General features: G+C 42.5%; 1 long non-coding RNA gene across 1 annotated transcript; it reads left to right on the top strand.

Annotated features, from left to right (window-relative positions):
- Nucleotides 1–1,881: 1,881 nt before the first annotated feature.
- Nucleotides 1,882–27,240, top strand: LOC129037981 (uncharacterized). The gene is made up of 3 exons (XR_008503033.2): nt 1,882–2,004; nt 14,099–14,212; nt 27,064–27,240. It is a non-coding gene; the product is annotated as an uncharacterized LOC129037981 (long non-coding RNA).
- The last annotated feature ends 448 nt before the right edge of the window (nt 27,241–27,688 follow it).

Below are 27,688 nucleotides of genomic sequence, written 5' to 3'. Positions count from 1 at the left end.
TAAAAATAATGACAGTGGAATGTTTGGTGGCCATTGCAAAAGATGTTTTGTGGTAAGTATATCTTAAAATAGAAAAATGCACATTAAGTAAACAGAGGAGAATGCACATATATAATATGTGCTATTATTGTGTATAATAGTATATAGACTATATATGTAGTACTATTACTACTATATATACTATAATTGTATACTATATTATGCTATATAGTAATACTATTATTATTCCTAGTATAAAGATGAAAATATTAAAGCCCCAAGCAGATTTTTGTGCCTGCTAAATATTATATATTCATACATATAAACAGTATGTTACCAAAAAGCAACACAAAGAAAAAAGACTAGAAGAAAATATAAGCTGTAACACTTATTATTTTGTATAGGCATATAATGATTTTCAAAATCTTCTTCTTATGTTTTCTATATTTTCCATAAGGCATCCATTGCTTTTCAAATATAACAATGATACAATTTAAATGAAAAAATTGTCTAATTGGAAAACTCATTTCCCATATTTTAATGCCATTGGTGCCTGCCCACATCACACATTATGAAGATAGTTTCCTGGGGTTGCTGGAGTGCAGTGACTTGATTTCAGCCACTGCAACCTCTGTCTCCTGGGTTCAAGAGATTCTCCTGCCTCAGCCTCCCAAGTAGCTGGGATTACAGGTGATTGCCACCAGGCCGGGCTAATTTTTGTATTTTTAATAGAGACTGGGTTTCACCTTGTTGCCCAGGCTGGTCTCGAACTCCTGACCTCAAGTGATCCACTCGGCCTCCCAAAGTGCTGGGATTACAGGCGTGAGCCACTGCACCCAGCCTCATTCCGAGTTTTGACCCCGCCAGATCTTCACTGGGCAGATATAGGCCTCTATCTTTTACTTTTTTTTTTTGACAGGGTCTCACTCTGTTGCTTAGGCTAGAGTGCAGTGGGCATGATCGCAGCTCACTGCAGCTTCAATTTTCTGGACTCGAGTGATCCTCCCACCTCAGCCTCCCAAGTAGATAGGACCACAGGCATGTGCCACTATGCCCAGGTAACTTTTTGATCTTTAGTAGAGATAAGGTCTCACTATGTTGCCCAGGCTGGTCTCAAACTCCTAGGCCCAAGTGATCCTCCTGCCTCGGCCTCTCAAAGTGCTGGGATTACAGGAATGATCCACTTTTCCCGGTCTGGGCCTCTATCTTTTAAATTGAGGCTCTCTCTTTGTAATCAATCAGCTAATTCAATTCCACGCTCTTAGTGGTCACTACACATTCCAAAGTTCTCTCAAACAAGACCTGCTGCAGGAGATGAAATAGAAAACCTATCAGCCTAAAAAGAAAAACAACAACAACAACAATGGAGTTCTTGTGGCTTTTTGTAGACATTCCATTAGATAGAGCAATGCTGGCTTTAGGGCCAGCAAGGAAAAGTACAAGCAATTTATTCATGCCTCTAGCTCATCTCCTCAGCGTGTTCTGAAGAATCAGTCAGCCTTCAGAGACTCATAGACTCATCCACGGTGAGGTCATTATGTTGATGTTGGCGCACAGGGAGCCGATTTTGTCAGCATGTATCGGAGAAAGGGCCTCAGAAGGGCATGGGGCAGGCTCCAAGCTAACCATGAGCGGAGACGGTTTCAGTGGCTCTTATGTCATCACTAATAAGAGAGTTATTTTTACAGGAGACTGTCACTAGCAAAACGTAAGCTGCCTTTTACTTTAAAGGAAAGGTGCCAGCTTCTAAGCTCATTCTTTAATTACCTTGTACGTAACAGAAGAGGTTGTTAGTGTAGTGAACACGACAGAACGGGGATGTGGAAGCCAAGTGTTCTCTATTCCAGCTATGGAAAGTTCAATGGGAGGTGTGGTCTGAAGCCAACCAGAGGATGCAGGAGATTGGAGAAGAGCTCTCCTTCCATTCAGGCTCACGGCAAAGCACGTTGCCTTCTTTCTTTTGCAAAATAACCACCGGATACTTCTCAGAGAGATGCTACGGAGATGCTTCAGCCTTGAACACCAGTGAGTCACGGTTTGTACAACTCAAGGGTGCTGCCAGCCCGCCTCTGCTCTCCCTCACGGTTTTTGTTTTCTTGGTATGATAATTAGTTGTTGGCTCCATGAATGTGTCTCCCGAGGAAGAAAAATTGGGCACCTGTTATTTCTGGAATGAGTGTTCTATGCGTTCTATGGAGGTGAGCTATTCACTCAGAGTCCAAGAGGCGGCTGGCATATGGTCACCTAACGCAGAGCTCCACTGCGCTCACACTACGTGTTCACCAGACCAAGAGGAGGGAATGTGATTTTCACCTCCCACCTCCTGTCTTCTGTTGAGTTAAACAGAGCACAAGCTCTCTGGGTGGGTTGGGGGAGACGGGGGAAGGACTTTTAGAGTTAGCAAAACCTTAAAAAAAAATACCAACCCCTGGGCCTTACTCCAAGCCATGAGGCCAGCTGGGGCACTGGTGTTCTTTCTAAGTTCCCTAAGTACTTTCAATGAACAGCCAAGGTTGAGAAGCACTGAACTTGTCCATCAAGATCCTTCCAGATGAAACAGAGCCCGGAGAGGCTGACAAATTGCCCCAGGGCCCCATGGCTTGTTAGCTAGTGTGCGTTTATCTGTGTGTCTGTCTTCTCACAGACTATGAAATCCTTGAGCACCTGAACCATGATGTTGATATTTAAATTCACAGTGCCTCCAGCTATAAATGTTTGCTGAGGGCAAAAAGCTAGGAAGGAAAGGAGAACCAACATCTCTTTTTCTCTTGCTCCATAAAATCTCCCCGAGGACAATTATTGCTAACATAAACTTACTGTGAACTTTTTAACCCCAAAACTAGTCATTAAATATCAGATTCCCAAAACATATGACCCATTCATTTCTGGAAAAAGTGCATGAGTCAGAAAGCCCCCCAAATCCCAGGCCCAAAGACTTTACCCTAATTAATCCAGCTGTTTTAAGCTAAGCGCTTGACCTTGTTCACTACCTCATGCCTCACTAAGCTCTCATTTTGAGGAGTCTCATTTATTTCCCTAGTTAAACTTGACACTTTCAAATTAATAGGCTGCTCAAAATGGCATGTCTTCCTTCGGTATCAAGACTCTGGAGTGAAGGAAAGAATTATGGGAAGTGCATGCTGTGACTAAGGAGACATAGGCCTAGAACCTGAGGTATTGCCGGGGCCTCAGCACAGAGTTCTAGAATGTTATGTGACTTTTCTGGTTCTATCCACCACCAAGTAAGCATCTTTCACCTGCTAGTCAGATGGAATTCAAGTCAAATCCAGCCAATGTTGGGTGGTATAGGGGATCAGAATCAGGGCCATAGAACTGTGTGCAGCAGATAACTCAGTGCCCGGCCCATGTCCCCTCGCCCTGGCCGCTCAGTGCATGCGGACCACCATTCCAAATGCCCAGCTCCACATCTGCATTCCTTCACCTGAGAGCTGTCTCTGGACCCAGTGTGCCCACCCAGGCAGCAGACTGGAAGTGCCAGAGAATGAATATCCCCACCCGACCCCTACCATGGCCTTCAACCCAGAACTAAACAGGAACTGGGTCTCCTGTGCCCTTTACTTGCTGGCATTTCGTTAAGCTAATTCCCCAAATAATTGAATCCTTGTGTAATGATCTGCTCTGGGGAAACCCAAGGAAGACACAGTGGCCCGTCAATATATAGACATTTGATTTTTGATATTTTGTTTATTTTTGAGACAGAGTCTCACTCTGTTGCCCCAAGCTGGAATGCAGTGGTGCAATTACAGCTCACTGCAGCCTTAACCTCCCAGCCTCAGGTGATCCTCCCACCTCAGCCTCCTGAGCAGCTGGCACTACACCTGTGTGCCACTACACCCGGCTAATTTTTTTATTTTTTGTAGACACAGGACCACCCTAGGTTGCAAGAGCTGTTCTCAAACTCCTGGCCTCAAGCCATCCTCCTGCCTCAGCCTCCCAAAGTGTTGGGATTACAGACATTACAGAGATGAACCACAATGCCCAGCCTAATAGTTGATTTTAGAAAAGCCGGTTAACCTCTCTGACAGTGGCTGTCCTAGAGTATAAAATAAGGAAAGAATTTTGAAGTCCCACGTCGTCATAACAGCACGCAAAGGGCTGCATCACGTGGCTGCCAATGCCCTCCCTCACTGACTTGCCTTTCTCCCTGGCCTCGCCTCCAAGTGTGCCTCTCCCCTACCCTCCTCTCCAGCCACAGGAGTTCCTTTGAATTCTTGGAACATGCCCCATTCCCACTTGCCTTTAGGACTCACTCACGCTGTCCGTCTGCCTGGAACACGCTTCCTCCTTCTGCTTGCTTGGCTCAGTCTTACATATCCTCCAGCTCTCAGCTTAAATATCAGTTCCTGTAGGGAAGCCTTTTCTGACACCCAGTCTAGGATTGCACTTATTATATGCTCCCAAATATAGTGCTCCCCTCATGGTGCTTGGTATGCCTAGTGCAATTCCCGTTTACTTTCCTGAGTCCACCTGATTCCCCAAGAATTGTCACCACTGGTCTTTATATTCCTGGAAGGCATGAACCCAATTTACTGTCTTGCTCTCTGCTGCATCTCTGATACCCAGCCCAATGCCTTGCCATAATTGTTGAAACAAAATGCATGCTTATCTATTGAAAAAAAAATTTTTTTTCTGAGATGGAGTTTCGCTCTTGTTGCCCAGGCTGGAGTGCAATGGTGCCATCTCGGTTCACCACAACCTTCACTTCCCAGGTTCAAGGGATTCTCCTGCCTCAGCCTCCTGAGTAGCTGGGATTACAGGCATGTGCCACCACGCCCAGCTAATTTTGTATTTTTAGTAGAGACGGGATTTCACCATGTTGGTCAGGCTGGTCTTGAACTCCCAACCTCAGGTGATCCTCCTGCCTTGGCCTCCCAAAGTGCTGAGATTACAGGCGTGAGCCACCTCGCCCAGCCTATTGAAAATTTGAGTTGGAGAATAAGAGGATTTTGGAATAAAAATTAAAACAAAGCTTCCCATCATAGGCTCCGCCTTATGTAGCTTGTACATGTGGCAAAATACGGAGTTGTCTTCTATCAGTTCTTCTGCTTGAAGCCCAGGGAAAAGAGTGTATGTAAAAGATATGCTTCCCTGTGGCTGAGAGCAGCTTTATCTTTTTATCCTAGTCTGGGCTATCATTTTTATTCTTATTTTTATTTTTATTTTTATTATATTAGAGATGGAGTTTCACTACGTTAATGTTGTCCAGGTTGGCCTCGAACCCCTGGCTCAAGTAATCCTCCTGCCTCAGCCTCCTGAGTAGCTGGGACTACAGGGATGTGCCACCACACCCAGCTTATCATTTCTAACATGAAAATTTAAAAGTTAGACAGCACTGCATTAAAGTAATCTAACCCAGTAACACAAAAATGTGAAGTTGGGCTGGGCACAGTGGCTTATGCCTGCAATCCCAGCACTTTGGAAGGCTGAGGCGAACAGATAGCTTGAGCCTGGCAGTTCAAGACCAGCCTGAGCAACATGGCAAAACCCTGTCTCTACCAAAAAAAAAATACAAAAATTAGCCGGGTGTGGTGATGCACACCTGTGGTCCTAACTACTCCAGAGGCCAAAGTGGGAGTATCACTTGAGCACTGGAGACAGAGGCTGTAGTGAGCCAGATTGCACCACTGCACTCCAGCCTGGGTGACAGAATGAGAACTTGTCTCAAAAATTGAAAAAGAAACAAAAAAAGTGGAGTTGGAATTTGGAGAAGAAAGGTTAGTAGTTGGCCAAGCACAGTGGCTAATGCCTGTAATCCCAGCACTTTAGGAAGCTGAGGCAGGAGGATCACCTGAGGCCAAGAGTTTGAGACAAGCCTGGGCAACATAGCGAGACCCTATCTCTACAAAAAATTTTAAAAATTAGCCAGGTGTGGTGGTGTGCACCTGCAGTCCTAGCTGCTCAGGAGCCCAGCAGGTCAAGACTGCAGTGGGCCATAATTTCACCACGGCACTCCAGCCTGAGTGACAGTGCCCAAGACCCCATCCCTCAGAAAAGAAATAAAAATTTAAAATTAAAATTAAATGTAAAGGCTGGGTGCTGTGGCTCACGTCTATAATCCCAGCACTTTGGGAGGCCGAGGTGGGTGGATCATTTAAGGTCAGGAGTTCAAGACCAGCCTAGCCAACATGGTGAAACCCTGTCTCTACTAAAAACACAAAAAAATGAGCCAGGCATGGTGGCATGTGCCTGTAATCCCAGCTACTTGGGAGGCTGAGGCAGGAGAATCGCTTGAACCCAGAAGGTGGAGGTTGCAGTGAGCAGAGATCGCACCACTGCACTCCAGCCTGCATAACAGAGTGAGACCCTGTCTCAAAATAAATAAATAAACATTCTTAAAAGGGAAAAAATATGTTTTTAAACTTTTTAATGAACAGTTACTAGCACACATTGTATGTAAGCAATGTTTGCAAGCATAAGCTACCATTTGTCAGCTGTTAAGGTCAATGCAACCTTCCTAGGTGTTGGCCTTTCTGACATTCCCTCCTTTACACTTAAGGGCCGAATGGGCTTTATCTCAATAATCCCTAGATCCTCTGGGGATAGGGCTATGTTCATTTTTAAATTTTTTTATGTTTATTTTTATAATTTTTTAAATTTTGAGATGGGAATCTTGCTACATTGCTCAGGCTGGTCTCGAACTCCTGGCCTGAAGTGATCTGTCCTCCTTGGCCTGCTAAAGTTCTGGGATTACAGGCGTGAGCCACCATGCCCAGCCAATAGATGAGGCTATATTCAAGGTCACTCTCTCAGTCTTTTCCAACCACCAATAGACCCAAAGTCCACATTTCTTAGCATGGCATGGATGCCTTCTGGGGCCTAATTTTGCCTACCTTTTTCTCCCAGCTTGCCTTCCTCCATAGTCCGCCTCAGACTTTCCTTGTGTATTTATTTGCAGGCATAATGTCATTTCACGTCTCTGTGACGTTGTCCTTCCTATTCACCCAACCACAGAACTCTTCCCCACCCTTCCGTCAATTTTGCTTGCCAACTCCCATTCATCCTCTGAGACTCAACCCAAGCCCCAGGGCAGGCTTCTCTGAACTTCCAGATTTGGAAGCTCCTCTCTGGTTCCCACTGCCTCTGCTTTTTCATCAGCACAACATTCAAGTGTTGAAAACATTCATTTGCTATGACTCACCTACTCCATCCTGAACCACTCTCTAAGCTTTTAGAGGACAGGATCCATGTCTTCGTCTCACTAATGCCAAGCACAGTGCCTGTTACTATTCAATAAATGTTTGCTCAAATATACTTATTTTGGTGTAATCTAGCCCTTGCTTGACTACCAGCAGACACACTTTCAATAAGTAACTGATGATTAATTTACTAAGAGATAATAATAAAAAAGTTTTTGCCGAATGCTCTTTAAGTGCGTTCAATAAATTTGCACAGATTGGAAAAAGGAAATGTCTTGCCTTAAAAAATTTTCTCTATGATGTGCACTGGTCTTTCATTTTGAATGCCGTTTTCGCAGACAGCAAGCCTGATATGGAACAACTGGGCAAAGGGCACGCTTTCCAGGCATTGCACTACAAATCCTAACTTCTTTCTCACGTATGCGAATGTGTGGCAAGTATGTATGTGGATAATTCCTAAGAAGTCTGTATTCTATTTTAATCAAACTGAATAGGAGTAGTCCTTTGTTAAAATGAATGAAATCTGCAGTTAGGCACTGGAATTCATTTCCAAGGGAGGGGTTCTCCAAGAAGGCTTGCTCCAGCTCCACCCTGGCGCCTGCCCTAAGAGCGCCTGCCCAAGGCCAATGTGTCCACACCCCGGCCAGGAAAGGGTTGGGTCCCCTTCAAGGTTCAGCTGCAGCCCCTGGGGACAGGAGGCTACGACACCATTGGGCTAGTCCCAGGCTCTCTGCACAGCTTGAGGTTGGGTTTCTGGATCTCTGACGTTTTCAAACCTGGCACACTCTCCACATCCCCTGTAAACCGTAATACTACTATTTAGTGAGCTGTGATCCGACAATTGCTGCACATCTGCATAATACCTACCCTCCTTGCACAGGTGGAGTAACTGAAACAATTTTTGAAATGATTTCCCCAAAGGTGGTGCATAGCCATCCTGGGGTAACACCTGGAGGAGCTGATTCCAGACCTGCACAGGTGATGAGCGATGTATTAAAGCTGTGCTAATCATTATAGCTTTTAAGTTTTTCACATATATCACCTCGTTTTGTCCCCACCAAACCCCTATTAAGAAAAAGGCGTCCTCCTCTTACTGATGAGCAAATTGAGACAGAGAGACAAAGTGAAGGCTGGAGAGGGGCATGGCCAGTAACCATGTAGTGGGGTGGGGACAGAAACCCATGTCTTGTCTTGATTCAGAACTCTGTCTACCCCTTCTCTCTCTCTCTCACACACACACACACACACACACACACACACACACCCTCTCTCTCTCTCTCTCACTCTCTCTCGCTCTCTCACGCACTTGTGCAGACACACACATAGAAATGCTTCGCTCCTGGGGAAAAAGGGAAGGGACAGGTAGGAAGAGAATCTGTGAAGAACCAGAAGTGTGATTTACATAAGACAAGTTTTTCATAAATATGCCAGGCACCATAAGAAATAAATTATAAAATCAGGCCGGATGCAGCAGCTCATGCCTGTAATCCCAGCACTTTGAGAGGCCAAGGTGTGCAGATCAATTGAGGCCAGGAGTTTGAGACCAGCCTGGCCAACATGGTGAAACCCTGTCTCTGCTAAAAATACAAAAATCAGGCCGGGCTTGGTGGCTCATGCCTGTAATCCCAGCTACTCAGCAGGCTGAGGTAGAATTGCTTGAACCTGGGAGGCAGAGTTTGCAGTGAGCTGAAATGGTGCCACTGCACTCCAGCCTGTGGGACAGAGTGAGACTCTCTCAGAAAAGAAAAGAAAGAAATTATAAAATCACTCATTGATATTTGCACTACCAACTGAAGAGTCTGATAAGCCCCTAAATTGGCTCACCGTAAAGATGGCTGAGTTTTGCCTTCGTTTCTGTCCTAGTTTGCTCTAAAGTACAGACTACAAATATAAGACAAATGTGTTTGCAATTTTAAGCCAGGCACAATGGTTTGCACCTATAATCCCAGCTATGTGGGGGTCCAGGAGTTCCAGGCTATGTGAGCTATGATCCTGACACTGCACTCCAGCCTGGGTGACAGAGCAAGACCCTGTCTCTTAATAAATAAAATAAAATAAAATATGTTTGCAATTTTAGCTCCATGAATAAAAGCATTCAAACCGAATTCTCCACTACCATCAGAAATTTGGCCTTAAATGAAGACTTACTGTCTCTTGCTGTGAAGTATGATATAATGTCTTAGATATATGAAGATCTCAAATGTCCACTTAGTTGAAGGCCCAACCGTTATTGTACTGTAGTAATAAGAGTGAGGCTGAGGAAAGAGTTTGAAGATAGCTCTTGCGAAATGAGCTACTGGTCTCATGAGACCTTTGCAGGAAGTGAAGTGCATAAGGAATGACTAAACCCTGCATAGAAAATGTCACCTTCATCCATGAAACAACATGGTTGGTTCCTATCACTCACCCTAATGTGATAGCTGTTTGTCCTGGATTAACATCACATTGATTAATGGTGCCAGTTAAAAGTCAAGGCATGCTGAGTGTTGACCCCATGGAAGATTGCAAAGCTATGTATATTTAATAAGGGGCATTAGAAAGGGTGCAGGACACTGAAAAGAGTTTTCTTGACACTCTTGGTAATTAAGGATTTACATCAGCAGGAGGTCAGTTCATGACAATTTCAGTCTTAATTTGTCAATACGCAATCACAAATTGTAGTCACTGACTGCTTCACCACCAACTTCCCAGGTGCCAGTTGGCACATCCCTTTTCAGTATTAGAGAAACTGCCAATCAGGCTGGAATAACGTGGTACTCTATTTTCAAAGAAGAACATAATACATAGAAAAAAATTAGGCCAATATTTAGCTTAAGCATCTTCTGGCAGAAAATAATCTTAAACATAGAGGGGATGTATATTTACCTTAACCAAAGGCTCATCATGCGTCATTTGCTGTTACAAATCGATCAGCCTTTATGTGCCATAAAGTAGCTCAGGGTCTTTGTCCCTGCCATCACCCTGTGGGAGCTTTTCCCCGGTTATCCACATGGCTCATGCCATGGTCCTCCAGGCCTTCACTCAAAGTCGCTTTTCCAGAGGAGCCTTCTCTCCACCAACTCTAGCACTACCCATGCTGCTTTCTCATTTTCTTTTCTCCCTAACCTACTCTGCTTATTTTGTTTCTTATCTTGCTCTCCTCACTAAACCATAAGCCCCATGAGAGCAGGGATTTTTATCTTTGCTCCCCACTACTAAATTTCTGCTCATAGATGAATTCCTAATACATAGTAGTCATTCAGTAAGTATGTGTTGGACAAATGGAAGGATGGATGGATGGATGGATGGATGATCACTGAAGCCAGGAACACTCTCAATTGGCAGGAATCCAACACTACAGATCCAGCAGCAAATAAAGGACAAGCATATTTCTCAATTCCTCTTTCTCTGCTTGTTGGCAGCTATTAAACCATCCTCTGCACAAGCCAGTCCTACCATTTCAATCCTAAATCCCTGTGTTGGTCATATCACTACATGGTAATTTCTTCACTTATCTAGGACAGCCATATGGTGATGATCCTTTGGGGAAATCCTTAAAGAATAGCATTATCTGATTTGGTAAAAGAGATTAAAGTGGTGACCAAAGATGTGTCTACATGCAATCTTAAGCCTTTACATGTGGTTGAACATAGTATCTGCCCTGCTGGGCCAAACTCTGCAGATGGGCTAACAGTTCAATTATCAGTGGCACTTTTTATGTACTTAAGAACTATTCAAATTGGGACATTCTGGCCAGCTGTGGTGACTCATGCCTGTAATCCCAGCATTTTGGGAGGCTGAGGTGGGTGGATCACTTGAGGTCAGGAGTTCGAGACCAGCCTGGCTAACATGGCAAAACCCCATCTCTACTAAAAATACAAAAATTAGCTGGGTGTGCTGGTGCGTGCCTATAGTCCCAGCTACTCAGGAGGCTGAGGCATGAGAATCACTTGAACCTGGAAGGAAGAGGTTGCAGTGAGCCAAAATTGCACCACCACACTCCAGCCTGGGCTACAGAGCAAGACTTTGTCAAAAAAAAAAAAAAGGCCCATTCTAAATATATTTGATACTAGTTCTTTCTGTATGTACGTACCTAGGGACAGTGTGGCCACCAATGCCCTCACTCAAAGGGGAATTCCCAGTTGGTTGTATTGGGTCTTACTTTGAACAGAGGTTCCTGCAGGACACCACTCGTCCTCATAAGATGTTCATGACCCCCTCACTCTATTGGAGGTGAGGTAGACTATGAACTTGCAGGAGTTTAGCACCCAAACATGGTGAGCAATCACAGGCAATGAGTAGGTGGGGAAAGAATGAGCCATTATTCAAAGGTTGTCAGACAGTGGCTCCTGTAGGCCCTTATTAGACAAAAACCTTTGCCGAATCTGCTTCTGCTCAGCTCCCTGGCTCTGGAGGTGGAGCATCCCTCTTTTGCTCCCCATCCCTCTCCGGCTCTGCCCTCTACAGCCCCAGTGACCCACCAGCCCTCTCCTCTCCCTTCTCCAGACCCAGTTATTTTGTTTGTTTGTTTTTGTTTTTTTTTTTCTCTTTTGAGAAGGAGTTTCACTCTTGTTGCCCAAGCTAGAGTGCAATGGTGTGATCTCGGCTCACCGCAACTTCTGCCTCCTGGGTTCAAGCGATTCTCCTGCCTCAGCCTCCCAAAGTAGCTGGGATTAGAGGCATGTGCCACCACACCTGGCTAATTTTTGTATTTTTGTTAGAGATGGGGTTTCTCCGTGTTGGGCAGGCTGGTCTTGAATTCCTGACCTCAGGTGATCTGCCTGCCTCGGCCTCCCAAAGTGCTAGGATTATAAGCATGAGCCACCGTGCCTGGCCAGGCCCAAATTTATTTAAACTACGAGGTAAATTCTGCTCCATGAACCCTAAATGTTCCCTCTTAGGATGGTGTTTTCTTCTTCTTTTTTTTAAATTATTTTATTAAGGAGCAACCCAATTAGCTGATAGGACAGTGTTTTCTATGAGCCTTTGTTTCTGCTTCACTGTAGCTGCAGGAAGAGGAAATGGCACACCTAGAAAATGCACAAATTAATATTTCAAAATACAGTTCTTCCCCATGCTTAATAAAATCATCCACATCCTTTACTCTGAGACCCATTTCTTCCTTGAGTTCTGCTCACTCTGCTCCAATACATGCTGGTCATTTCCTCCACAGAATCACTTTGTCTACAACATTCATTTGTCTCCATGTACTTGATCACCCCTGGCCTTGCTATAGTTTTTGTTTATTCCTTTTTAATATATTTTTAATTAAGGTTTTGTTTAGTGTTTCTAACTATGTTATCAGCTCCTTCAGAACAAAGAACATCTCTAAAAATACTTTAGAAGCTACTGTGCCTTATACACAGTAAAAATATGCTGATTGACAGAGTCCCATTCTGGAAGAATCTGTGAGGTACACCTGACTAAGGGATGAGAAAAACTAATCAAAATGGAATACATGGTGGTTAATTTTATGTGTCACACGACTGGGCCACAGGGTGCCAGATATTTGATCGAATATTACTCTAAGTGTGTACATGAAGGTGTCTCTGATTGAATAAGGTATATTACCCTCTCCAGCATGGGTGGGCATCATCCAACCAGCTGAAAGCCTGAAAAGTACAAAAAAGGCTGAAGCGCTTGCAAGTAAGAGGGAATTTCCTCCTGCCTGCCTGTTTTCAGAACTGAACTGGGGCCGGGTGCAGTGGCTCACACCCATAATCCCAGCAATTTGGGAGGCCTAGGCAGGTGTATCACTTGAGCCCAGGAGTTCAAGACCAGCCTGACCAACATGGTGAAACCCTATCTCTATATAAAAAGAAAATTTTAAAAAGAACTGAACTGGAACAATCTTTTCCTGAGTCTTGAGCCTGCCGGCATTCAGACTGGAACTCCACCATTAGCTCTCCTAGGTCTGCAGTTTGCCAACTGTATATCTAGAGTCTTGTCAGCCTCCATAATTGGGTGAGCCAATTCCGTATAATAAATCTATATCTATGTCTATGTCCATATCTGTATCTACATTTTTCTCCTATTAGTTCTCTTCTCTGGGGAACCCTGACTTACACAAAAGTTTATATTTAGAAGAACCTTCCTATCCTGAGTATTATCTTTGTTGCTTTTTTTTTTTTTAACATTTATATATTATTCTCTTTTTTTTCTTTCGAGCACACCTTGATATTATTTGGTTTTATTTTGTAATCTTTTTATCATTTTTTAAATTTTTTCTGGGTACATAATAGGTGTATATATTTCTGGGGTACATTAGATGTTTTGATACAGGCATGCAATGTGAAGTAAACCTGAGAATTATCTTTGGAGGACCAGATACAAAATGTAAGGTAGGAATTACACAACCTAAAGAAACAAAGAGGCAAAGTTCGAGAAGAAAGCTGACGTTGATGATGATTTTGTTTTTTTGACGGGGTTTCATTCCTGTCACCCAGGCTGAAGTGCAGTGGCATGATCTCGGCTCATTGCAACCTCCGCCTCCTGGGTTCAAGTGATTCTCCGTCCTCAGCCTCCTGAGTAGCTGCAATTGCAGGCATGCACCACCACACTCAGCTAATTTTTGTATTCTTGGTAGAGATGGGGTTTCACTATAGTAGCCAGGCTGGTCTCCAACTCTTGGACTCCCACCTCGGCCTCCCAAAGTGCTGGGATTAGAGGTGTGAGCCACCGTGTCAAGCCTGATGATGATGATAATAAAGATTTGACAATTCACTATGTTCCAGATATTGTTCTAAATCCTTTACATGTTTGAGCTCATTTAATCCATACAATAAATAGTCTATATGATCTGCATTCATGTTGAGAACGTTCATGTCTAGCATAACTGAATGTACTTACTATGAATAATGTTGAGCAAAATAAAAATTGAAAGATAAACTTTTCGAGTGTAATTTTCCTATTAAAGGCCTTAATACTCACCTGGGGGAAACAGCATATTGCATGATTTTAAAGGCTTTTGCATTTTGTTGTAGTGCTCTAAAGCTCTCCATTACTGAAGAAAAGGATTTCCACTCAATTAAATCATGAAGCAGAAGATTATGCAGTTTGAGTCTCAAATGTAAAAGGTTTGAAGAGACTGCATATAGGTAAGAACTAATTGAAAAATAAGAAGGCCTGTGCTATAATATACGTTGATACAGTGGCAGTCAGGTTATTTCTTTTCCTTTGCTCCTTTGTTCCTTTGTGTGTTTGCCCTGAATGGTACAACTTATTTTCAATACAAATAAATCATGCATCCTCAAATTGGATGTGGCTAACTGGGTGTAGAGGGTTTTGGTCCCTGAGTAGCACACAGTCTAACATCTGCTGTTACACTTTGTTTACTTAGAATATAAATTAAATTCCTGAGCTGGTACACAAGCCAGTGTATAGACAGCAGGCTAAATTTGTTACGGTTGAAAAAAGTAAAACATGGTGTATCTTCAAAAAAGTTATTAAGATGTAAATTTGGGTAGAATAAAGCCTAGTGTATTGATTAGTAAATGTTGTTATTTAATCTGATTTTTTTCAGTAAATTTCAGTTGATGAAGTTTAAGGGCTCAATGGAATAAAAAGAAATTGAATGAAGTAGTATTAAATTCTCAGCATGCTTTGGTTGTTAATTTCCTTTTAGCTCAGGGAAAATATAATAACCTCTAGGTGGTTCATTTTATTCTATATTTGAAAAATAGAGGCCCTGCATGGTGGCTTATGCCTATAATCCCAACACTTTGAGAGGCTGAAGCAGGAGGATCACTTGAAGCCAGCAATTCAAGACCAGCCTGGGCAACAACATAGCAAGATCTCATCTCTATTAAAAATTAAAAAACAAAATTCTCTAACAATTCAAGCATTTTTAAAAAGTTAAAAATAAAAGAAACAAAAAAATTAGCTTTGTGTGGTGGCACACATTTATGGTCCCAGCTACTCCAGAGGCTGAGGAGAGAGGGAAGCAGGAACCCAGGAGTTTGAGGCTGCAGTGAGCTAGGATCGTGCCACTGCCCGTCAGCCTGGGCAATAGAACGAGACTCTTTTTTTTTTGAGATGGAGTTTCGCTCTTTTAGCCTGGGCTGGAGTGCAATGGTGTGATCTTGGCTCACTGCAACCTCTGCCTCTGGGGCTTAAGCGATTCTCGTGCCTCAGCCTCCCGAGTAACTAGGACTACAGGCTTGTGCCACCACACCCGGCTAATTTTTTGTATTTTTAGTACAGACGGGGTTTCACCACATTGTCCAGGCTGGTCTCGAACTCCTGACCTCAGGTGATCCACCCACCTCGGCCTCCCGAAGTGTTGAGATTACAGGCGTGAGCCACCATGCCTGGCCTACCCTGTCTTATAGTAATAGCATTATGGTGAATTATGGTGTTTCATTTTCCAAGTGAGGCTTTGGTGATTAGATCATTTGATAAAGCCATGGAGTTCATTAGGATGAGTGTGCCTCCAAAACCCATCTGAGCCCCCTTGCCTTCACTGAGTATGTACCCCAACATACTCACACTGATCGTCACAAGGTGGGCTGATAAAAGAGCATAAACAGAGCGGCGTGTGGTTGATGCTCATAAAACAGTTGTTGAATGAACTTTGTTCATTTTATTTTTTGAGACAGGCTCTCACTTTGTTGCCCAGGCTGAGTGCAGTGGCGTGATCATAGCTTACTGCAGCCTTGATCTCCTGGACTCAAGCAATCCTGCTTCCTCAGCCTTCCAAGTAGCTAGGACTATAGGCACACACTACCCGACTAATTTTGTTTCTTTGTTTTGTAGAGACAGGATGTTGTCATGTTGCCCAGGCTGGTCTCCAACTCCTAGCCTTAAGTAATGGCCCTGCCTTGGCCTCCCAGAGTGCTGGAATTACAGGGGTAAACCACCACATCCATGAATGTTGGTTAAAATTACAATCTCAAATGTCACATTTTTAGTTGGGTGTGGTGGCACACACCCTTAGTCCCAGCTCCTCGGGAGGCCGAGGCAGGAGAATCACTTGAACTCAGGAAGCGGAGGTTGCATTGAGCTGAAATCATGCCACTGTGCTCCAGCCTAGGCAACAGAGCAAGACCCTGTCTCAAAAAAAAAAAAAATTTAACATTACATTTGGCAGTAGTTAGTGATAACCGTCATTGCTTTTTAGCTAAATTTGGTTCTTTTACGTTATGGAATATATCTGAGTATAAAACAATAGGAATCTGAATGAAACTAAAAATAGTTATTTAACATGTGTAACTGATCTGAATGGTTCCATGGCACTTGAAGTGTGATAAATGCTGTTCAATTACCAGACACACACACACACACACACACACACACACACACACACACAGGCTTCCAGGCCTAGAGGGAACCCACATCCAGGCTTCACTACATAGCAGAGCTGCCCATTTTGCACCACCTGGGACCTAGACTTGAGAAAACCACAGCCTGTTTGAAATTGGCTCCCAAGAGCCTAACAATTTCTTTCTTTCTGCTGTCTTTTTGGTGGGGAACTTAAAGAAAAAGCTGTTAGATATCCCTGGAGGCAATGGAGAGCCTAGAAGAGGACTCAAAAGGCTCCATCTAGCCCACAGATGGCTTTTTTATAGCTTTTAAAGTTTTAAAAATTGGGACATTTTACGCAAATATATGGTTTTGCAACTTCTCTTGAAACGTCAGAGAATCTGGCATCCCTGGACCAATATTCCATTAGGCAATACTTGGTTGGAGCTGTTTTGCAGCCACCCTTTTCAAAGGTCCCTATTTACCTCGGTTTCTTACAGCGCCTAACTGTCTCATTCGTTTCCTTTACTCATCCGGCCCTTAACAAGCGTTTTGTTTTGTTTGTTTTGTTTTGTTTTGTTTTGTTTTTGAAATGGAGTCTCACTCTGTCTCCCAGGCTGGAGTCCAGTTGCGTGATCTCGGCTCACTGCAACCTCCGCCTCCCAGGTTCAAGTGATTCCACTGCCTCGGCCTCCTGAGTAGCTGGGATTACAGGCACCTGACACCACACCCGGCTAATTTTTGTATTTTTAGTAGAGATGGGGTTTTACCATGCTGGTCAGCCTGGACAAGTTTTAAATTGCTGACCCAGCCTAGACATTAGCAGTGAGAATGGGAGTTCCATAACAGTGAGAAAAACCTCAAAAGTGTCAATTAATTTATCAGTGTGATTGTAGCATCCGTTCCTACAATGTCTAGTATATTTGCACTCACAACTGCCCTCTCTTTCAATTTCCCATAGCAAGAAGCAAATAATTGCATATAATTTATTATGGGCTTGGCATTGTTTCAAAATTCATATATTAACTCATTTCAGTCTCCAGAACAACCCTATAAAGTAGGTACTTTTAAAATCTCCATTTTCAGATGAGGAAACTCAGGGTCAAAAGTTAAGTAACTTGACCAAGATCACATTGCTAGTAAGTAGCAGGGCCAGGAATTGATTCTGTGTAGTCTGACTCTAGAGTCTTGGCTTTTAGCCACAACAGTATGCTTCCGTGTTACATATGCATTCAAGGTTAAAAATTCAATTATTGGCCAGGCATGGTAACCCATGCCTGTAATCCCAGTACTTTCGGAGGCCGAAGTGGGAGGATCACTTGAACCCTGGAGTTTGAAACCAGTCTGGGCAACATAGTGAGACCCTGGCTCTACAAAAAAAAAAAAAAAATTAATTTAATTCTTCAAAATATCTCTCCATGTCTATGAAAAGTACTCTGGATACCCAAAGCCGAACTGGTTTTTCCTCCTCAGGGCTCCTAGACACTCTGTGCTTACTGCCACCACAACACTCATCACATAGCCCTGAAATTGCCAGCCAGACTTGCCGTCTAACTCTTAAGCAAGGAGAATATCTTATTCACCAGCATGTGGTATGTAGCACACATCCAGTGTTTACTGAATGACGAAGTAAAGTGTGTGCTATTTCGCTTTTGCATTGCTACCCTCTTGGACCAAATGGTCATCATGTCAAAATTGGACCAATTAACAGGATATTGAATGGTCTCATTGCCTCTGGACTTCCATCTTTCCAAAGCAAATTCTCCACAAATGCAGATAATAATAGCTTGTTCTCAGAGATGTTGTAAAAATGTAATGAAAAAATGCTTATAGAGTGCCTAACCCAGGTGAGTGCCTGGCACTTAAAAGTAATTAGCAATATAGTGCTTACTCTTGTAGGTAATACTGGAATATTTCATTCAATATCTTTTTTATGGAGTCACCCCCAGACCCAACTTAAACTCCTGCCTGCAGCCCTGTACATGTGACTCCTTTCTCATCTTCAACCTGTGTTCCTCCATCTGGCATAAATGAGACAGTGCCAAAAGCCACAGAATAAGTAGGTTTTGGCTCCCCAGGAGGAGAAGTTATACTTAAGGACTTGGGATGCACTGTGAAGGGGGAACATTATTCTACGTTAATGCTTATGAGCATACATCATGGAGTCTACTGCAAAATTTCCAAGAATTTTTCAAAAGATAAAACATAAGACTTAAAGCATTCTTACTTGCGGATGACTGCTCCAGGTTAATACCCTCAGACTCCTCTGGAAACTAGGTCAACTGCCCTATGAAAGTACTGTCTGGCACCCAACAGATGCTCAAAACCCTTACTGCCTGCCAAGCTCTGTGTCACTGGTTTCAATGAGAACTTCCTCTACGCATGTTTTCAAGTAAGAATAAGAACAATAATAATAGCAATAGCCAACCCTTACTGATCTTCTCCAGTGTACCATGCTCCCTGCTAGGCAACTTTTATATATGTTATGTCTTAATTTTCTAACAACTCAGAGACATAGGTACAACTATTATCTCCTCTTTATAGATGGAAAACAGGCTTAGAAGGCTCAAATTACATCCCAATTCACATAGTGTAGCTGTCTTCTGGTGAAGAGAGATTCAGACCCCAGACATCATCACTTTTTGCCATTAGGCCACATTGCCTCTAGTCCTATAACCCACTGTTTCATTATTATTCTTTTTATTAAAAAAAATTTTGTCTCTGCCATGAGGAAAGGATATTTCACTATTATTTTCCTGTTTATTTAAATATACATATTGAATCCTTGAGATAAAGAAGTGAAACCGTCATGTCCTTAATTTAGACTATTTCTCCTTCCTCACCCACACATTGATGGTATACATCTAGTAGACTAAGTAAATACGGCTTAGCATATATACCATTAAAAACAGAAGAAGGGGGGGAGGAGCCAAGATGTCCGAATAGGAACAGCTCCGGTCTACAGCTCCCAGCGCGAGCGACGCAGAAGACGGGTGATTTCTGCATTTCCATCTGAGGTACCGTGTTCATCTCACTAGGGAGTGCCAGACACTGGGCACAGGTCAGTGGGTGAGCGCACCGTGCGCCAGCCGAAGCAGGGGCGAGGCATTGCCTCACTCGGGAAGCGCAAGGGGTCAGGGAGTTCCCCTTCCAGGGGTGACAGACGGCACCTGGAAAATCGGGCCACTACCACCCGAATACTGTGCTTTTCCGACGGGCTTAGGAAATGGTGCCCCAGAAGAGTATAGCCCGCACCTGGCTCAGAGGGTCCTACGCCCACGGAGTCTCGCTGATTGCTAGCACAGCAGTCTGAGATCAAACAGCAAGTCGGCAGCGAGGCTGGGGGAGGGGCGCCCACCATTGCCCAGGCTCGCTTAGGTAAACAAAGCAGCCTGGAAGCTTGAACTGGGTGGAGCCCACCACAGCTCAAGGAGGCCTGCCTGCCTCTGTAGGCTCCACCTCTGGGGGCAGGACACAGACAAACAAAAAGACAGCAGTAACCTCTGCAGACTTAAATGTCCCTGTCTGACAGCTGTGAGGAGAGCAGTGGTTCTCCCAGCACGCAGCTGGAGATCTGAGAACGGGCTGACTGCCTCCTCAAGTGGGTCCCTGACCCCTGACCCCCGAGCAGCCTAACTGGGAGGCACCCCCCAGCAGGGGCAGACTGACACCTCACACGGCCGGCCAGGTACTCCAACAGACCTGCAGCTGAGGGTTCTGTCTGTTAGAAGGAAAACTAACAGAAAGGACATCCACACCAAAAACCCATCTGTACATCACCATCATCAAAGACCAAAAGTAGATAAAACCACAAAGATGGGGAAAAAACAGAGCAGAAAAACTGGAAACTCTAAAAAGCAGAGTACCTCTCCTCCTCCAAAGGAACGCAGTTCCTCACCAGCAACGGAACAAAGCTGGACGGAGAATGACTTTGACGAGCTGAGAGAAGAAGGCTTCAGACGATCAAATTACTCCGAGCTACGGGAGGATATTCAAACCAAAGGCAAAGAAGTTGAAAACTTTGAAAAAAATTTAGAAGAATGTATAACTAGAATAACCAATACAGAGAAGTACTTAAAGGAGCTGATGGAGCTGAAAACCAAGGCTCGAGAACTACGTGAAGAATGCAGAAGCCTCAGGAGCCGATGCGATCAAATGGAAGAAAGGGTATCAGCCCTGGAAGATGAAATGAATGAAATGAAGCGAGAAGGGAAGTTTAGAGAAAAAAGAATAAAAAGAAACGAGCAAAGCCTCCAAGAAATGTGGGACTATGTGAAATGACCAAATCTACGTCTGATTGGTGTACCTGAAAGTGACGGGGAGAATGGAAACAAGTTGGAAAACACTCTGCAGGATATTATCCAGGAGAACTTCCCCAATCTAGCAAGGCAGGCCAACATTCAGATTCAGGAAATACAGAGAACGCCACAAAGATACTCCGCGAGAAGAGCAACTCCAAGACACATAATTGTCAGATTCACCAAAGTTGAAATGAAGGAAAAAATGTTAAGGGCAGCCAGAGAGAAAGGTCGGGTTACCATCAAAGGGAAGCCCATCAGACTAACAGCGGATCTCTCAGCAGAAACCCTACAAGCCAGAAGAGAGTGGGGGCCAATATTCAACATTCTTAAAGAAAAGAATTTTCAACCCAGAATTTCATATCTTGCCAAACTAAGCTTCATAACTGAAGGAGAAATAAAATACTTTACAGACAAGCAAATGCTGACAGATTTTGTCACCACCAGACCTGCCCTAAAAGAGCTCCTGAAGGAAGCGCTAAACATGGAAAGGCACAACCGGTACCAGCCACTGCAAAATCATACCGAAATGTAAAGAACATCGAGACTAGGAAGAGACTGCATCAACTAACGAGCAAAATATCCAGCTAACATCATAATGACAGGATCAAATTCACACATAACAATATTAACTTTAAATGTAAATGGACTAAATGCTCCAATTAAAAGACACAGACTGGCAAACTGGATAAAGACTCAAGACCCATCAGTGTGCTGTATTCAGGAAACCCATCTCACGTGCAGAGACACACATAGGCTCAAAATAAAAGGATGGAGGAAGATCTACCAAGCAAATGGAAAACAAAAAAAGGCAGGGGTTGCAATCCTAGTCTCTGATAAAACAGACTTTAAACCAACAAAGATCAAAAGAGACAAAGAAGGCCATTACATAATGGTAAAGGGATTAATTCAACAAGAAGAGCTAACTATCCTAAATATATATGCACCCAATACAGGAGCACCCAGATTCATAAAGCAAGTCCTGAGTGACCTACAAAGAGACTTAGACTCCCACACATTAATAATGGGAGACTTTAACACCCCACTATCAACATTAGACAGATCAACGAGACAGAAAGTCAACAAGGATACCCAGGAATTGAACTCAGCTCTGCACCAAGCGGACCTAATAGACATCTACAGAACTCTCCACCCCAAATCAACAGAATATACATTTTTTTCAGCACCACACCACACCTATTCCAAAATTGACCATATACTTGGAAGTAAAGCTCTACTCAATAAATGTAAAAGAACAGAAATTGTAACAAACTGTCTCTCAGATCACAGTGCAATCAAGCTAGAACTCAGGATTAAGAATCTCACTCAAAACCGCTCAACTACGTGGAAACTGAACAACCTGCTCCTGAATGACTACTGGGTACATAACGAAATGAAGGCAGAAATAAAGATGTTCTTTGAAACCAACAAGAACCAAGACACAACATACCAGAATCTCTGGGATGCATTCAAAGCAGTGTGTAGAGGGAAATTTATAGCACTAAATGCCCACAAGAGAAAGCAGGAAAGATCCAAAATTGACACCCTAACATCACAATTAAAAGAACTAGAAAAGCAAGAGCAAACACATTCAAAAGCTAGCAGAAGGCAAGAAATAACTAAAATCAGAGCAGAACTGAAGGAAATAGAGACACAAAAAACCCTTCAAAAAATAAATGAATCCAGGAGCTGGTTTTTTGAAAGGATCAACAAAATTGATAGACCACTAGCAAGATTAATAAAGAAAAAAAGAGAGAAGAATCAAATAGATGCAATAAAAAATGATAAAGGGGATATCACCACCGATCCCACAGAAATACAAACTACCATCAGAGAATATTACAAACACCTCTGTGCAAATAAACTAGAAAATCTAGAAGAAATGGATAAATTCCTCAACACATACACCCTCCCAAGACTAAACCAGGAAGAAGTTGAATCTCTGAATAGACCAATAACAGGAGCTGAAATTGTGGCAATAATCAATAGCTTACCAACCAAAAAAAGTCCAGGTCCAGATGGATTCACAGCCGAATTCTACCAGAGGTACAAGGAGGAGCTGGTACCATTCCTTCTGAAACTATTCCAATCAATAGAAAAAGAGGGAATCCTCCCTAACTCATTTTATGAGGCCAGCATCATCCTGATACCAAAGCCTGGCAGAGACACAACAAAAAAAGAGAATTTTAGACCAATATCCTTGATGAACATTGATGTAAAAATCCTCAATAAAATACTGGCAAACAGAATCCAGCAGCACATCAAAAAGCTTATCCACCATGATCAAGTGGGCTTCATCCCTGGGATGCAAGGCTGGTTCAATATACGCAAATCAATAAATGTAATCCAGCATATAAACAGAACGAAAGACAAAAACCACATGATTATCTCAATAGATGCAGAAAAGGCCTTTGACAAAATTCAACAACAACCCTTCATGCTAAAAACTCTCAATAAATTAGGAATTGATGGGACGTATCTCAAAATAATAAGAGCTATTTATGACAAACCCACAGCCAATATCATACTGAATGGGCAAAAACTGGAAGCATTCCCTTTGAAAACTGGCACAAGACAGGGATGCCCTCTCTCACCACTTCTATTCAACATAGTGTTGGAAGTTCTGGCCAGGGCAATTAGGCAGGAGAAGGAAATCAAGGGTATTCAATTAGGAAAAGAGGAAGTCAAATTGTCCCTGTTTGCAGATGACATGATAGTATATCTAGAAAACCCCATTGTCTCAGCCCAAAATCTCCTTAATCTGATAAGCAACTTCGGCAAAGTCTCAGGATACAAAATCGATGTGCAAAAATCACAAGCATTCTTATACATCAATAACAGACAAACAGAGAGCCAAATCATGAGTGAACTCCCATTCACAATTGCTTCAAAGAGAATAAAATACCTAGGAATCCAACTTACAAGGGATGTGAAAGACCTCTTCAAGGAGAACTACAAACCACTGCTCAAGGAAATAAAAGAGGATACAAACCAATGGAAGAACATTCCATGCTCATGGGTAGGAAGAATCAATATCATGAAAATGGCCATCCTTCCCAAGGTAATCTACAGATTCAATGCCATCCCCATCAAGCTACCAATGACTTTCTTCACAGAATTGGAAAAAACTACTTTAAAGTTCATATGGAACCAAAAAAGAGCCCGCATCGCCAAGTCAATCCTAAGCCAAAAGAACAAAGCTGGAGGCATCACACTACCTGACTTCAAACTATACTACAAGGCTACAGTAACCAAAACAGCATGGTACTGGTACCAAAACAGAGATATAGATCAATGGAACAGAACAGAGCCGTCAGAAATAATGCCACATATCTGCAAGTATCTGATCTTTGACAAACCTGAGAAAAACAAGAAATGGGGAAAGGATTCCTTATTTAATAAATGGTGCTGGGAAAACTGGCTAGCCGTATGTAGAAAGCTGAAACTGGATCCCTTCCTTACACCTTATACAAAAATCAATTCAAGATGGATTAAAGACTTAAATGTTAGACCTAAAACCATAAAAACCCTAGAAGAAAACCTAGGCATTACCATTCAGGACATAGGCATGGGCAAGGACTTCATGTCTAAAACACCAAAAGCAATGGCAACAAAAGCCAAAATTGACAAATGGGATCTAATTAAACTCAAGAGCTTCTGCACAGCGAAAGAAACTACCATCAGAGTGAACAGGCAACCTACATAATGGGAGAAAATTTTCGCAACCTACTCATCTGACAAAGGGCTAATATCCAGAATCTACAATGAACTCCAACAAATTTACAAGAAAAAAACAAACAACCCCATCAAAAAGTGGGCGAAGGACATGAACAGACACTTCTCAAAAGAAGACATTTATGCAGCCAAAAAACACATGAAAAAATGCTCACCATCACTGGCTATCAGAGAAATGCAAATCAAAACCACAATGAGATACCATCTCACACCAGTTAGAATGGCAATCATTAAAAAGTCAGGAAACAACAGGTGCTGGAGAGGATGTGGAGAAATAGGAACACTTTTACACTGTTGGTGGGACTGTAAACTAGTTCAACCCTTGTGGAAGTCAGTGTGGCGATTCCTCAGGGATCTAGAACTAGAAATTCCATTCGACCCAGCCATCCCATTACTGGGTATATACCCAAAGGACTATAAATCATGCTGCTATAAAGACACATGCACACGTATGTTTATTGCGGCATTATTCACAATAGCAAAGACTTGGAACCAACCCAAATGTCCAACAATGATAGACTGGATTAAGAAAATGTGGCACATATACACCATGGAATACTATGCAGCCATAAAAAATGATGAGTTCACGTCCTTTGTAGGGACATGGATGAAATTGGAAATCATCATTCTCAGTAAACTATCGCAAGAACAAAAAACCAAACACCGCATATTCTCACTCATAGGTGGAAATTGAACAATGAGAACACATGGACACAGGAAGGGGAACATCACACTCTGGGGACTGTTGTGGGGTGGGCAGAGGGGGGAGGGATAGCATTGGGAGATATACCTAATGCTAGATGACGAGTTGGTGGGTGCAGCACACCAGCATGGCACATGTATACATATGTAACTTACCTGCACATTGCGCACATGTACCATAAAACCTAAAGTATAATAATAATAATAATAATAATAATAATAAAAGAAAAAAAAAGAAAAAAAAAAAAAAAAAAACAGAAGAAGGTTTTAGTTCAGATCCTTCCTTTTTCCTGAAGACTAGATAGTTTGTGCGCTATCTAGAATGCCTTGCAAGAAAACATAAATTTATTTAATTAATTAATTTATTTATTTACTTTTTTAGACAGGGGTTTGCTCTGTTGTCTAGGCTGAAATGCAGTGGCACCATCTCAGCTTACTGCAACCTCTGCCTCTGGGGTTCAAGTGATTCTCCTGCTTCAGCCTCACAAGTAGCTGGGTGCTTGTGAGGCGTGCACAACCACACCTGGCTAATTTTTTGTATTTTTAGTAAAGACAGGGTTTTGCCAGGTTAGCCATGCTGGTCTCGAACTTCTGACCTCGTAATCTGCCTGGCTTGGCCTCCCAAAATGCTGAGATTACAGGCGTGAGTCACCGCGCCTAGCCCAAAACATAAATTTATATTACATTTTAAAAGCCTTTCAATAGTCCATTTCATTATAAAAATGATACACACTGGGTAAAAATAAGAGTATTCCAGCATAAATACACTTTAAGCCCTTTCAGAAAGGCTGAAATATTGGCACTCTGTTCCACTAAAACTGACGAGGAATATTAAGCAGCACTCTCTAGCAAAACCCTCTACTAAATATTAAAAAAGTATTATAAAGTGATAGGTTAGATAAGCAACAAGTATGTTTAAATATAGATAAATAAATAAAAGAATTTTATAAGAACATTTGATCTTCACCCACCCCATTCAATAGCTTCTGTCCAATTGTGAAGTCTGTACCTCAGTGACAGGAGAGTGTGAAAAGTGAAGCGAAATCAAACAGGAAACACAGTCACTTCAATGGGCTTAACTATTTACAATATCTGACTTTTCACAATTCAAACAATTCTGGGTTTCCTACAACTTTCCAAAGTAACCAGCTTCTATTCAGAATGTGCTATTATATATATATATATATATATATATATATATCTCTTTTTTTTTTTTTTGAGGTGGAGTCTTGATTTGTCTCCCAGGCTGGAGTGCAGTGGTGCAATCTCGGCTCACTGCAACCTCCATCTCCCTGGTTCAAGTGATTCTCCTGCCTCGGCCTCCTGAGTAGCTGGGATTACAGGTGCGTGCCACCATGCCCAGCTAATTTTTGTATTTTTAGTAGAGACAGGGTTTCACCATGTTGGCCAGGATGGTCTTGAACTCCTGACCTCGTGATCCACCTGCCTCAGCCTCCCAAAGTGCTGGGATTACAGGCGTGAGCCACCACGCCCAGCCAGAATATGCTGAATATGGAATTATTTTTCTGGTTCCATATGGAAAAATTTAAATTTTTTATTCAATTTTTTGTAGATCTCTTTACTTTAGGAACTGATGGAAAGTTTCATGAAAATCTTATGGTACAACTTCAAATTTTTCTAATCATTAGCAGATCCTTTTTAGATAAGTTTATCTCTTGATTAAGAAGGTTACTTTATAGGGAGAGGCTACTTGACTGATATTGCAATCAGTAATGGAAAAGAAAAAGTAAAAGAACAGTCATGAAAAAGAGTAGCTACAATATTTTATGCAGATTTTGTATATAGACTACTATAAAAATAAGCACTGAAAAATTAGTCAGAACCTAAAGAAGTGTGATAGACACTTAGTCCTGAACTCAGTGCCTAAGGAATAATTGAATTCCCAACAAATACTGGTTGTTCTATGGATTCATGAGTACATTTTACCATATTTTCTATTTTATTTTGTGTAGATTTCATGTATATCTGTGATTGGCTGAATTCAGAATGGAAACGTCGTTCACTATGATGTAACCTTGAGCAAGTCAGTCTCTCTCTGTGGGCCTCAATTCCATCATCTATAGAATGAAGGATTTGGGTGAGAATATCTTCAAGTTCCTTCCAGCTCTGCTACATTCTACAATTCTAGATACTGGCTGTGGTCAAATACTGCTCTTTGTAAATTTCCTAGCACAAGTCATGGTGCCTAAAATTTATGAAATACACAATCAAGGATAAATGAATAGAAGCTTTCAAAGGAGGAAGTAAAATACCCGGTGAAAACGAGACGGTTTAGGTGCCTAGCTAAGCTATAGGATGTTAAATGTTTTTCAGCTTTACTGTAAGACATGCTTGTTGTGATAAATGCATTATAGAAACTTAGAAAAAGAATGAGGCTGGACATGGTGGCTCACGTCTGTAACCCCAGTACTTTGGGAGGCTGAGGTGGGAGGATCACCTGCACCCAAGACTTTGAGACCAGCCTGGGCAACATAGGGAGATTCTGTCTCTACAAAAATTTGTTTTTTTTTAATCAGCCCGACATAGCGTCTGTAGTCCCAGCTACTCCGGAGATTGAGGTGGGAGGATCTTTTGAGC

This window comes from Pongo pygmaeus, chromosome 5 (assembly GCF_028885625.2).
Source record: "Pongo pygmaeus isolate AG05252 chromosome 5, NHGRI_mPonPyg2-v2.0_pri, whole genome shotgun sequence".
NCBI lineage: Eukaryota > Metazoa > Chordata > Mammalia > Primates > Hominidae > Pongo > Pongo pygmaeus.
Note: the sequence above shows the minus strand (reverse complement) of the source record. Positions and strands in the feature narration are given on the sequence as shown.